At 46.1% G+C, this 14,116-nt stretch overlaps 1 protein-coding gene across 17 annotated transcripts in view; it reads left to right on the top strand.

Annotated features, from left to right (window-relative positions):
• ARHGEF3 (Rho guanine nucleotide exchange factor 3) overlaps positions 1 to 14,116 on the top strand; it is a 295,435-nt gene that overhangs the window by 53,902 nt on the left and 227,417 nt on the right. The window contains exon 2 of one of the 17 annotated variants that reach the window (XM_057704796.1): positions 8,959 to 9,111. The exons of the other annotated variants lie outside the window; for them this stretch is intronic. The gene's annotated coding sequence lies outside the window, so the exon portion shown is untranslated. The remainder of the gene's footprint in view (positions 1 to 8,958; positions 9,112 to 14,116) is intronic. 17 annotated transcript variants of the gene reach the window in all.

A 14,116-nucleotide genomic window follows, 5' to 3' on the forward strand; every position in this document is an offset into this window, starting at 1 on the left:
TAATAGAAAGAATGTAGGCACTGGAATCTGACATTTTTGGATTCAAATTCCTGCTCTCTGTTATAACTCTGGGCAAGGGTGTAACCTCCCTGAACCTCAATGTCTTTATCTGTAAATGGAATTGTATTAATACCAACCTCATAGGGTGGTTGTGAGGATGAAATGAGGTGATATGTGACTCATGCTCAGCATGCTGTCAGGCAGAGGCTGTTTTTATATCTGAAAAGCCACGTTATAGCATTTCTTGGGAGGAGGGTGAGAAGTGACATAAAAGTGAGCTGGAAAAGTCACGACTTCCCCCAAATGTGAACACTTTAGCATAACTTTAATTTTACAATTCTAAACTAGTGTAGTAATTAATGATAGCATGGTATTTAAGAACACAGTCTCTGGAGATGGACTGCCTTGGTTCACATCCTGACTGTGCCACTGTGTAACCTCGGGTAGATTACTTAACCTCTCTGTGCTGGAGTTTTCTTGAATTTAAAATAAGGTTAATAATAGGACCTACCTTCTAGAGTAGTTCTGAGAATTAAGTGAGATTATGTGTATAACACACTTCCTTAGCCCAGTGCCTTAGTTGATGTATGATAAATGTGGTTTGTTGCCAACAAATTGACCTATATTTCTCTGTGCCCTTTAAACATCTTGATGGAAGTTTGCCTTGATTTTCAGTTTGCACTCTTTTTATCCTGGTGCTTCGCTGGAATTTGCCTCCCATGCCTGTTTCTCTCACGTTTATGTTGGTGACTGAACTCGGGAAGAGAAGACTGACCACTCAGGCAACAGCATCCTCCAGAAGCCACAGCGGGAGGTGGGCTCTTGGAGAAGTGTGAATGGGCCACTCTCCTGGATTGAGCATTTTGTCTGTTGGGGACAATGGGTGGCTTTCTTGGGTGACTCATCCTGGGGCAAGCGGTGACCACAGCATGGGAAAAGCGGAATGGAGTTCAAGTTCATGTGTGCCAAGACAGTGCCTCGGTCACTGCACAGTGGCAGCTGGGGGGCAGGGAGGGTTGATTTCTTTGAGGACCAAGGAGTCAGTTCAACCAGCAGTGGGTCAAATGAAGCGACTGAAAGGATGTGAGAAAATAAGAGGTGCTAGCTTGGCGGGCTTGGCCTTTTTATTTTGAAAAACGCTCCTTTCGGCTCTGAATTGGTCCCTTGAGCTGCAAGGAGCTGTGCCAGTTAACCCACATTTAATTAGAAACTGGGTTAGTGGACATTCTGTTTCTCCCCAGAGCGTGTCCTGTGTTGGACTCCTTCCAGGGGCTGGTACAGTAACAGCCATTTACACAGCCCTGGCTGTCTGGACGGTGGAATCAGCTGGGTGAATGTACATCCCTCTCCTCCCACCTCTGCCAACACTCTCCTAATTGATTTTGCCAGCTCGGCGGAGAATGTGGACTTTCCCCTTGATTTTCCTAAGGGTCCATCTCCTCTGCTTATCTTTGCCTACGTCTGCTGTTTGGGAAACATTTCAACACATCCTCATGTTTAGATTTTTCTTTTCCTGTTCAGTGGAAGCTTTTCCTCTCCTGAGTGAAACGATGTTGGTTTCCTTTTGTCTGGTGACTTCCCCCTGGGGTGTGTGTGTGTGTGTGTGTGTGTGTGTGTGTGTGTGTGTGTGTGTGTGTGTGTAAGCTTCCCTCCCTCCCTCCCCCAGGCCTCACTGTGTCTTGTTTCCAGGGCTGGGGCCCGGCAGACAGTGATACAGAGACTCCCTTGTCCGCCTGGTTCCCACCAGCTGATGAGCAAGGTCATTTTCAAACTCCTGACACCTGCTTATCAAAACTGCCAGCTGCACTCCACAAAGATGCCCCCTCCCCCACAGGGAGAGGGGAGATAAGAATAGACCAGGTAGGGACCAAGAGCCAGAGAGCGAAGGAGACTATCCACCGGACATTTAAGGCGTGGGTGGACATTTGATTGGACAGCTGGACTCTGGAGGCTCTTAACTGTTGTAAATGACCCACCATAACGGTTGTGCTATGCATTGGAGAGTTTTTTTAAATAGTACAGTGTTTGCACGCACACTGTGTGATTTGATCCCACCTTTTTTTCCCTTGCAAGCAACGTTAGTTTTTATTTTTTATTTTTTTAAAGTGTACAATTTGATTTTTTTTCTTATTAGTAATGTATACATGGCAATCCCAATCTCCCAATTCATTCCCTCCCACCTCCCCCCGCTTTTCCCCCTTGGTGTCCATATGTTTGTTCTCTACATCTGTGTCTCTATTTCTGCCTTGCAAACTGGTTGATTTGTACCATTTTTCTATAGTCCGCGTATATGTGTTAATATACGATATTTGTTTCTCTCTTTCTGACTCACTTCACTCTGTATGACAGTCTCTGGGTCCATCCATGTCTCTACAAATGTCCCAATTTCGTTCCTTTTTACAGGTGAGTAAGATTCCATTGTATATGTGTACCACATCTTCTTTATCCATTCATCTGTGGATGGACATTTAGGTTGCTTTCATGACCTGGGCAACATTACTTTTTAGAAAGCAGTTTTAGATCATTCGCCTGCCTCTTATTATTTGGAAGTACCGTGATTACAGAGCCTCTGTAATCTGAGAATACAGATTATGTATATCATGAAAATACATAAATTAGATTGGAGAGTAGGATTTCAGTGGAGCTAAGGAATGACTGAGGGACGGCGTGTGTGTGCAGGTGTCCCTCTTTCCTTTCTGTGGATGGTGCCCTCGGAGTCCTCCACAAGGATGGTCTGCTCCGTGAGCTTCCTGGTGAATCCTGGGTGTAACTTGCAGGGCAGCTGCCTCTGTCTGTGAGAGCTGGCAAACTGTGGGGACTGGAAATCTAAGAGCTCATGATGGCTAGAGCTGTGTGGGGGTTGGTGCGACAAGACCCTTTTCACCACTGAAAACAATGTGGTCTTGAACACAGAACAAGGGTGGTGGAAAAAATCTGGGTATTAGGTAGGGGCGGATCCAATTTGGAGTCTGAAACGTATATAATTTGGGGGGGGGGGCTTCTTCAAGAGAAAGAATCCAGAAATATCCTTTTCCAAGTTTTATAGAAGTACAAAACCATATGAACACCTTTCTAAGGAGGAGCTGCAGCTTCATGAGCTTCCTGGCTCATCCATTTGGGGCTGGAGCAGAGCAAGCAGAGACACATTATGAGGAGAAATTTAGAGACAGGGAAGTAATAGGTCCATCTGTAGGCCAAATTAGAAAGGGGGTGTAGTGTTCCCATGTGTCTACACGATGCTCGACTTGCAGGTGTAGCAAAAAGCAGGCGTAGACATTTATGTAAATGATGGGCATGGCTGTGTCTTGATAAAACTTTATTAAAAAGCTTTTAAATATTGAAGTATAGTTGATTTACAATGTTGTGTTAGTTTCAGATGTACAGCAAAGTGATTCAGTTACGTGTGTGTGTGTGTATTCTTTTCCAGATTCTTTTCCATGATGGGTTATTACAAGATATTGAATATAGTTCCCTGTGCTATAGACTAGGTCCTTGTTGTTTATTTTATATACAGTAGTGGGTATCTGTTAATCCCAAACTCCTAGTTGATCCCTCCCTGCTTCCCGCTTTGGTAACCATAAGTTTGTTTTCGATGTCTGTGAGTCTGTTTCTGTTTTGTAAATAAATTCATTTGTATCAATTTTTTAGATTCCACAAATAAGTGATATTGTACGTGTATGTTATTTGTCTTTGTCTGACTTACTTCACTTAGTGTGATCATCTCTAGGTCCATCCATGTTGTTGCAAATGGAATTATTTCATTTTTTTTGTGGCTGAGTAATAATAGTCCATTGTGCATATCTACCACATCTCCTTTGTCCATTCATCTGTCTATGGACACTTAGGTTGCTTCCATGTCTTGGCTATTGCACATAGTGCTGCTATGAACGTTGGGGTGCATGTATATTTTTGAATTAGAGTTTTAGTGTTTTCCAGATGTATGCATAGGAGTGGGATTGTTGGATCATATGGTAACTCTATTTTTAGTTTTTTAAGGAACCATCATACTCTTCTCCATAGTGGCTGCAGCAATTTACATTCCCACCAACAGTGTAGGAGGGTTCCCTTTACCTCTCCAGCATTTATTATTTGTAGACTTTTTGTTGATGACCATTCTGAGTAATGTGGGATGTGAGATGATACCTCATTGTGGTTTTGATTTGCATTTCTCTAACAATTAGTGATGCTGAGCATCTTTTCATGTGACTGTTGGCCATCTGTATATCTTCTTTGGAGAAATGTCTATTTAGGTCTTCTGCCCATTTTTTGATTGGGTTGTTTGTTTTTTTGATATTGAGTTGTATGAGCTGTTTGAATACTTTGGAAATTAAGCCCTTGTTGGGTTTGTGAATGTTTTCTCCCATTCCGTAGGTTGTCTTTGTGTTTTGTTAATGGTTTCCTTTGCTGTGAAAAAGCTTTTATGTTTGATTAGGTCCCATTTGTTTATTTTTGCTTTTATTTCTTTTGCCTTGGGAGACTGATCTAAGAAAATATTGCTACAATTTATTGCAGAGAATGTTTTGCCTATGTTCTCTTCTAGGAGTTTTATGGTGTCATGTCTTATATTTAAGTTTTTAAGCCACCAATAAAACTTTATATAAACAGACAGAGGGCTGGAATTGGTCCTTGAACCATAGTGTGCCAACCTTTGGTCTAGACAATAATTTCAGGTAGGTTTTTGCTAAAATTAATAAGTTAAAAACATTAAAAACAAATTTTATAACATTTTGCTTTTATAAGTTTATTTTTATTATTAACTTTTATTTATTGTTAAAATTTTTGATAATTTTAGAAAAATGTAAAGAGGAAATTCAAAAATCACTTGTAATTCTACCACTCATGAGTAAACAGTGTTAATCAGTGAATATTGCAGGAGATTTCCTTCTTGCATTGGTATGTGTATACACACACATTGATTATTTTAGTTGAAATTATGCTGTCTCTGCAGCTGGGTTTCTAGCTTTCTTCTAGAATATGGGGGTCCAGGTGGTGATGGAAGTGGTAGTTTTGGAGGAGGGTGCCGTCACGGTTCAGGCTGTGAACTGTGGTGTCTGAGTCCTGGGTGTGAAGCCAGTTTTGTATGAGCCGTGAGGCCTTGGGCAAGTGACTTTAGTTCACCTGTAAAGTGGAGATAATCGTCCTACCAACCTCCCATGGCGGTTGTGAAGATTAAATGAAATAACCCATGGAGAGGGCTTAGTTCTTGGGCAGGCACAGAGATTGTCCTCAGTGGATTTTGGACGTCATCATCAATATTATTATTGTTGTGTTGTAGGAATGGTAGCTGTTCCTCGATTTTGAGGCAGGTCATGGAGCCAAGGCCCTGCCCTGTAGACCCAAGCCCATAATCAACCCCACCCATCCTGGCACAGCTTGCAGGGGAGCAGGGATGTTCCAGGCCATCAAGATCCCTCAGAATGCATCGTCCCTCTCGGGCACCCCATGCGGGAGTCCTCGTCCTCAGTGGGTGCCACGCAGGGCCCAGGACCAGCCTGTGCTGACCCCTTCCCACCTGACCAGATCCTGCTGCTTCTCTTTCCCATCAATCAAGTCAGAGGCTCTGCAAGCATCGGGAGGGATAATGATGGAGTGAAACCTGTGATTGACAAAGCACTTTCAAAACCTGGTCCCCAGTAGAGCCCAGTCGGGGTTTGGGAGTGATTACCCCATAGTACAGGTGAAGAAACCAAAGTCCACAGTCACGTGGCAGAGGAATAAATGACAGTGTTGGGGTCACCTGCCGCCTTTGCTTTGGTTTAGATCTGGGTTTCTCACCTCGGCACTACTGACATTCTGGGCAGGTTTTTGTGGATTGTCCTGTGTGCAGTGAGATGTTCAGCGTTGTCTGTCACCTCTACCCAGTAGATGCCAGCAGCACTTCCCCCTCCAAGTTGTGACAACCAAAAATGTCTCCACACATTGCCAGATGACCCCTGGGGGGCAAAAGAGGAGGCATATATTTGCCTGCGGGTAGATGGGGTTGAGAGCAATTCAGTATCAAACTTGAAATACTGTCATCAGTGTGTCTGAACAAGGAATCTGCAGGGAGTTCCCTGTTAGGGCAGAAAACCGTGAGATTCTTGTTCAAGATCAAGTGCTCAGAACCAGCATGTTCACATCAGTTCCAGGTGGTTAAATTTTACAGCCTATTCCTAAAATGTTTTTGTTTTCATCAGCTGTGTTAGTCACTGTTTCTTCATTAGGCTGCGTGCCTCCCTGTTTTATGCAATGGGATGCCCATCCCACTGTCACCTTCCTCCCCGGCTTTCCATGTTGCTGGCTTGCAGCTTAATCACAGTGCTTTGCACACAGCCATGTGCCTGTAACCAGGGAGCAGGAAGGAGACCTTTTCCCTGGTGCTAAATCCTGCTTTGAAATTTCCTTTTGGTCTCCTTTCTGGAAATCCTATGTCATCTGTTACCACTTTCCTCTTTTTCTCAATCCCCTCTTCAAATTTTGCTGCTTCTGATCTGTTCTTCCTGAGTTTAATGGTGTGTGTGTAAATTAAGAATGAGAGACAGTGAGTGAAAGGCCCAATGTCTCTTCCTAGGAGTAAAGTATATTTTGTAAAACAGCGCGTATCCATCTTTTAAGAGAACCCTCCCCATTATTCAGGACTTTTCACAAACACTGGGGGCCTTTGTTCTAGATGGTTGGGGTGCTTGGGAGTAAGTGCTCCAAGGGGACGGACACTTTACTGTGAAAGATGCCAAAGACAAGTGGGACAACTTACAATCCTAAAGCTGGCGAGTAAGGTACAGGTTACAAATGGTCAAAGTTCATCTTAAAAATCCTCCAAGCCATGCGTAAAGAAGAGCGTGCGTGGTACTGTGTGCACAGTGACCTGCGCATTTAGAGGTCAACATACACAGTTATTCCACAGCGAGGAAGTGCACACGCGAATAGATAACCAATGTGATGTTTAATAACGTCAGACAGTATGCATGGGGTGTGCGCCACTGAATCCTGAGCACCAGAGGCACAGTGCCGTGCCGCCCGGGTATTGGACGGGGCTGCAGAGAGCCCCGGGATTCAGGAGGCAGCTGCCTGCGATGGGGTTCCCGCTCCACCACTTGCTGCCCTGTGATCTTGTTCAGGTTTGTGAGCTTGCAGGGCCTCGATTTCATCACCTCTAAGGTGGGGATGTTGGTGATAATACCAGCGCCTGACACAGAGCTAGAGCTCACTGAGTGTGAGCTCTCATGCTGCTGCTGCTGATGGCTTCGCTGCCGTGGCCGTTACGTTATTATCACTGCCAATGAGATGTGACTGCTTTGAGAACTGAGCTTCCACTGCCGCACCTCTTGGCACGGGTGTTTCCTTTCAAGAGATGTAGAACCAGGTCCCATCTCCCCGACCCCAGCCTTCGGTCACCGATACACCTGAGTTTCTCTTCTCTGTGCCTTTCTTACTTGCTTCTGCCTGCAGTGTGGCTTGCTTGTTACTTCCTCTCCTCCAGCAACTTGGCAGGCCCACAGGCAGCCCTGCACACCCTGGCCTTGTCCAGAAGGATGACAAGATGCAGATGTGACTCCGATCTCCTCAGAAGCCCGCCCACCTCTGACCTCACTGTCCTGGCTCCCAAACACGTGTTCCTGGCTGAGGGCCTGGGCTGAGGGCTGGGGAGTTGGAGAGATGGCCCACAGAGGTCAGAGAGTCCCAGAGGACTTTTAAACCAGCGCTGGGTGCCTGGACGGTCAATGTTAGAATTGCTGGCAGGCTGGGCACAGGCCCCCAGCTTTATGGACCCCCACTTGATGGATTGTTTGTACTGGTTCTTGTAAAATATTTTGACTTCAAAGCTTATTCATGAGTGTTCCAGCTGAAGTGAAAAATGAAAAATTTAAGCAATATGTTAAAGGAACAAAATAAGCCAGATTTATGAACTGGAGCCCCAAACTTAAATGCTTACCGGGCCAGTGCTGAAAGTGAAAGCATCAGCTTGGGGAGGTTCCTTCCTAGTTCCCGCCTCTTATTGGGAATGTGGGCCCACTGCAGCCAGATCTGCCGATTTCCCAAGAGAATCCAGAAATCGGAATTTTAAAGTAAAATCTCGAAATTCTCCTCAGAGCTTTCCAGATTTTGAAATCTTGGCAACTAACTGGAAAAAAAAAATTTAAACACATCTGTGGGCTGGAATTGAAAAGCCACCAGCTTGCAGGGAACTTGAGAGATGCTGCGCTGGTGTCTTCCGGATTTACGTATGCGGAAACTGAGGTCCAGAGAGAAGTGACTTGTCCGTGATCCCAGAGCTGGATTTGAATCCAGAGCTCTGGGGTTCCTATTGCAGGCCTTTTTCTTCCAGTTCCATTTGGACTGTGTGTTTCTGTTTGGCCTCCGAGAGGGCCATTGAGTGACATTTTATTGCAGGTGTCAGGGTCATCCAAACTCTGCTGAGGAGCTGGCGGAGTGACCTCAGGAAGAAGGCACCCAGGAAGCGTGAGCATGCTCCCCGTCTCGGCTGATGCTCACTCACTCCCAGAAAGGGCTGTTCTTGGCAGAGCCACCTCCTCAGAGTCATCATATTGAAAAGTGCACACATTTAGTTTTACTGAAGTTTGATCTGTTCTAGGAAAGTAATACATCCAATGTGGCTCAACAGAGAATTTTCTGCCCAGGAATCTACACAGTTTAAAATATTTTGGAGATCTCAGCCTGCACAAAGCTAGGCCAAGCTAATTCCCCGGGTGTCAGGCCAATTCCGCCTTGTCCTTTGGCCAGAAAAGACCAGGCTGCCTCTGGACCGTGGTGTCACACCCCAGCTGCCCAGCAGAGCAGTCCTGGTGGGATAAGGTGATGAGAAATTCACCTTTGCTAAATGGTTGGTGTGGCCAAATGACTGTCTGACCAAGGGGCTCAGAAATGAGTGTTTCCTGTTATGCAGGAGGGGAGGGCTCAAGGCTCGTGTCATCACGTGCTGCTCAGTCTGCTCGTAAAAAGAAGTTTTATTTTTGCAAGTTATTGCAGCATGAACCCCAAACACCAAAGCCAATCTCTTGAAGGAAACTGATCAGGATCCAGGAGCAGCCGTCAGGCCCCGGGAGGGTGACTCATGAGCAGTTCCCGAAACACACCCGTCCCTGGCCAGCTTGGAAGAGGCTAAGAGAGGAGGTAAATGTGGAGGGGTGGGGTGGGCGCTGCAGGCATGGCCTCTATTTTCAAAAAACAATGTTTTTTGTTACAGTCAGAGCATCCATCCTCTGTGAGCAACCAGGCGATTTTAAAAATAGGAGGTTCTACAGAAAACCGTGTTGGCTGGCTCTTTTCTTCTGGAAGGCCAAGTGATCACTTTACAAGCCCAATCTTGGAACAAACAGAATCAGTTCTAGCTCAGCCTCTGCAGGAGCCATGTGCCACGGCAGCGCTTTTGTGGCTGCCTTCCTTTCAGAAGTTTCTGAAACCAGCGCGATCTGTGGCTCTCAACAGCAGGAACAGCTGGTTTTTCTGGCGGTTGAGAAAGTCTGTGATTTATGCAGATGAGGTGTGGTGTAACTGACGCCCCCACCTCCAGCCCCTGACGTTCCAGAGCACACTGAGAATTCATGTGAATCAGCAGTTTATTTATTAACTTTCTATAGATGAATCACATACACGCAGAAAAGCCTGCAAATACCCACGTGGCTCTCTGGAGTTTTACATACTGAACACACCTTGGCAGTCAGCACCCAGATCAAGAAGCACAGCACAACTGGTGCCCAGCACTCCCTGTGGCCCCTCCGCCATCCTGACTTCTAACTAGTATAAATGGAATCACTAGGACGTCGGGTCAGTGGTTTTGAGCTTAAAAGAGTCCTAAGCAATTTGGTGCCGTAAAGCTAAAGGAAAAATCAGCCAGAGAGAGTTGTTCTCTGAAGGTCCGGAGGAAGATCGCTGTGGTGTTGAGGGTCTGCTGGCACTGTTGGTTCACTGGCTGGGATGGAGATGGATTTGTGGGCTCCTCCTTGAGAGTACTGAGGCATGGGGAAATCATGACCGTGTTGCGGGGGCAGGCAGTACACTGAACGTAATGATTGTGTTGGCGATGTAGTGTGTGCCCTTGATACAGGACCATGTTCTTAAAGGCCTGATTGTTCAGGAAGTATTAGAAGCCTGTTGGGGGAGGAGTGGTGTCCTGGATCGGAGCCAGAGAGAAATGCCATGTGTCGGTACTGATAGAAATCTGATCATCCCCGGATGCCGCCTGTCAGCATGTGGGCTCCTGGGAGCTGTTTGCAGATGGCCTGGACGATGTCTGCTGACAGTGGGGCCGGGAGGGTGCAACTCCACCTAATGAGTTCCTTGTTTCTTGGCCGAAGGTGTGGGGTTTCTTCGAGGGAAGCCATGAGCCCCTTTGATGGTTTGTTTAAAAACAACCGAAATCTGTCTCATTGGTGTGGAGGTTCCATGTGTACTTCACGCTGGTCCTTGACACCAACAGCTGAGAGCTCCCCCGGCAGGTGGACATAGCTGGGCTTCTACACAATTCGCTCTCACGTTACTTGAATGTGCGGCTGGGGTGGTTTCTATATATACACTTGCTTTGTGTGGCTCAAGGGAGCAAGGAAAGTGGCAGATCCTATTAAAAATGCTTCCTGTTTATTCATTGTTCATTCAACATTTATTAAGCGCCAACTGTGCACCAGGTGCTAGGGATGACTTTATTTACAGCCACTGGGGTGATCGGCCTTTATGTGTGCCCAGTGTCACAGGTGAGGTATTTATTAGTTTGAGGGCTGTATGCTGTGCACCGCTCTCTCCTGACGTGTGCTTCTCATGTCCTAACAAGAAATCTATTCCAAATGAGATGATATATGGAAAAGACTTTGTATACTGGAAAGTGTTTGGTAAGTAAGTCCGAGGAGTTATTTTTATTCCAGGGCCCACAGTCTTCTGTTTACATGTCAAGTTACGCTGTAACGAATAGGCCTTGTGCTGGGTGTACTATAAACACTACTCTTCGCCTTTTATGTATGAGAGAATGGAGCCTCATGGAGGTGATGCCCTCGCTCCTTGAAGGACCCAGTTTGCAGCTCCAGATCTTTACCCTCAGCTGCTAGACAGGGTCGGGTGAGGTCTGGGGACAGAGCTGATGGGGCAGGAGGGACAGGCTGTCCAGCAGTTGGAATGCTGGACCTGACTGGAGAACTTCCCTGGGACTCTCTGATTCATGTTGGGGTTTCCCTGTTGCGCAATATACAGTTTTCATTGGTAACTTTCCTTTAGCCCTTGTCATCCCATTTGTGTGAGGGTGGGGGCAGGTGACACTCAGGTGGCAGGTGGGTTACAGCAGACACTTCCATGGTCGAAGTTAGCACTTGCCTCCCGGGGCCCTCCTGCTCTGCTGCTTACCAGCTATGCTTGTGGGCAATTTACTTAACCCTTGGTGCCTCAATTTGCTCATCTGTCAAGTGGGGTTAATATTAGTACCTCTGATGTCACATTGTTATGATAATCAAAATTAAGTACTCAATAAATACTCACTACTATTTCTCTTTAGTTATTCCTGGATGTTCCCATCTCCCAGATTCTGTGTGTTTCGTGTGAGTGATCAGCAGAAGCAGAGTCCCTTTTGCCCAGCAGCGTATCTTAAAATTTTGGCCTTGTATGGTCTACATTTTAGGAAGGGTTGCGCTTCTTTGTGGATTTTTTTGAAAAACATCGTATAAAGAGAGGGATCCATTCCTTTTTGTACCCCCATTTGTTTTAAGGATTGCTTGGATGGTGCTATTATTTAGGTGTGTGACGGAATCTCAGTTTGTTGGTCTGGCCAGGTAAGACTTTGACATGTGTAGGGGCCAGTGCATGTGGGAGGCATTTACTTGAAAGGGGAGCTGGAGATTGAAGATCAGCCTGCCTCTCTTACATTAGAATAATCTGTTTATGGGCCTGACTTTGGCTAGAGAAACAGGAAACATCAAACATCGCCTGTCTGAAGGTGCAGGGGGGCCCAATTGAAGGGAAGGTCGGGAAGACCAGACTGGTAAATCCAGACAAGCCACCGAAGGATTCCTTCCAGAAAGGAAGCTCTGAGGGTGTTGCCCTTTCCCTTGCCAAGTTTTTGTCTCATACAAATGTGGAAACATTATCAGGGTGGATTCATTAGAAAATGAGTTCACTGAAAAACCCATTGGTAAGTGGCTCCAGACCGTCATTAGCTCCCTGGGCTTTGTAGCCAGTTGTCGATGACAAGGACATTCTGCTGGGATGGCCAGGGACCCGTGTGTGGACCAAACACTTCCCCCCAGGCTCCCACAGCACATTGTGGGGATTCTGCGGCCCTCATTGCATCTAGTCTTAGGAACAGGTGGTGGCTTCCCTCTCTGGATGAATGAGCTCCTTGAGGGCAAGGACTAAGGAGGGTAGGGTTGGGGGACAGAGTTATCCACTGTATTAGTTTCCCAGGGCTGCTATAACACATGATTTCAAACTTAATGGTTTAAACAGCAGACATTGTTTTGTAGTTCTAGAGATCTGAAGTCTAAAATCAGTCTCACTGAGCTAAGGTCAAGGTGTCAGTGGGCCTGACTGCTTTCTGAAGGTTCTAGGGGAGAATCTGCCTCTTTGCCTTTTCCCGCTTCTAGAGGCTGCCTGCATTCCTTGGCCTGCAGCCCCCTTCCTTGCTTCACTCCAGCCTCTGTTCCCATCATCACATCACCTACTGCTGCTCTGCTCTTTGGTCTCCCTCTTATGGGGCCCCTTTTGATCACCTGTAAGGTGATTGGGCCAGCTAATCCAGGATCATCTCCTCATTTCAAGATCCTTAACTGAATCCCATCGACAAAGTCCCTTTTGCCATGTAAGGTAACGTTTTCACAGGTTCTGGGAATTAGGAGGTGGATGTCTTTGAGGGGTCATTATTCAGCCTGCCACACCAACGCGTCGCCTGAAGTGCTAAGCTCACAGATCCTGGCTCTGCCGCTCACTGTCTCGGTGATGGCGTTACTTAATGTCTTTCAAGGAGTCTCCTCATCTAATGTGAGGATAATAATAACACTTCCCTTCTTCTGAGTAATATTAATATTCCATTGTATATATGCACCATATCTTCTTTATCCAGTTGTCTGTCAATGGACATTTAGGTTGCTTCCATGACCTGGCTGTTGTAAATAGTGCTTCAGTGAACATTGGGATGCATGTGTCTTTTTATTTCTTTCTATTTTTTATAATTAAAAAAATTTTGTTTATTGGCTGCATTGGGTCTTCGTTGCTGCACATGGGCTTTCTCTAGTTGCGGAGCAGGGGCTACTCTTCATTGTGGTGCATGGGCTCCTCATTGCGGTGGTTTCTCTTATTGCAGAGCATGGGCTCTAGGCACATGGGCTTCAGTAGTTGCAGCACATGGGCTCAATAGTTGTGGCTCATGGGGTCTAGAGCGCAGGCTCAACGGTTGTGGCCCACAGGCTTAGTTGCTCCACGGCATGTGGGGTCGTCCTGGAGCAGGGCTCGAACCCGTGTCCCCTGCACTGGCAGGCAGATTGTTAACTACTGTGCCACCTAGGAAGTCCACATGTGTCTTTTTGAATTATGGTGTTCTCTGGATATATGCCCAGTAGTGGGATTGCTGGGTCATATGGTAACTCTAATTTTAGTTTTTTAAGGAACCTCCATACTGTTCTCCATAGTGGCTGTATCAATTTACATTCTCACCAACAGTACAAGAGGGTTCCCTTTTCTCCACACCCTCTCCAGCATTTACTGTCTGTAGATTTTTTGATGATGCCCATTCTGACTGGTATGAGGTGATACCTCACTGTGTGGGAAGCTCTTTGTAGGTGAGTAATTATAACATTCACAATCATAATAGCTAATGTTTTCTTATTTTTATTTTTTTATTTTTTTAAATTAATTAATTTATTTTTTGGCTGTGTTGGGTCCTCCTTGCTCTGCGTGGGCATTCTCTAGTTGCAGTGAGTGGGGGCTACTCTTCTTTGCAGTGCACAGTTTCTCATTGCGGTGGCTTCTCTTGTTGCGGAGCACGGGCTCTAGGTCCGCAAGCTTCAGTAGTTGTGACACATGGGCTCAATAATTGTGGCTTGGGGGCTCTAGAGCACAGGCTCAGTAGTTATGGCACATGGGCTTAGTTGCTTTGCAGCATGTGGGATCTTCCTGGACCAGGGCTCGAACCCATGTCCTCTGC

The sequence above is a fragment of the Hippopotamus amphibius genome, chromosome 13 (assembly GCF_030028045.1).
Source record: "Hippopotamus amphibius kiboko isolate mHipAmp2 chromosome 13, mHipAmp2.hap2, whole genome shotgun sequence".
NCBI classification, from domain to species: domain Eukaryota; kingdom Metazoa; phylum Chordata; class Mammalia; order Artiodactyla; family Hippopotamidae; genus Hippopotamus; species Hippopotamus amphibius.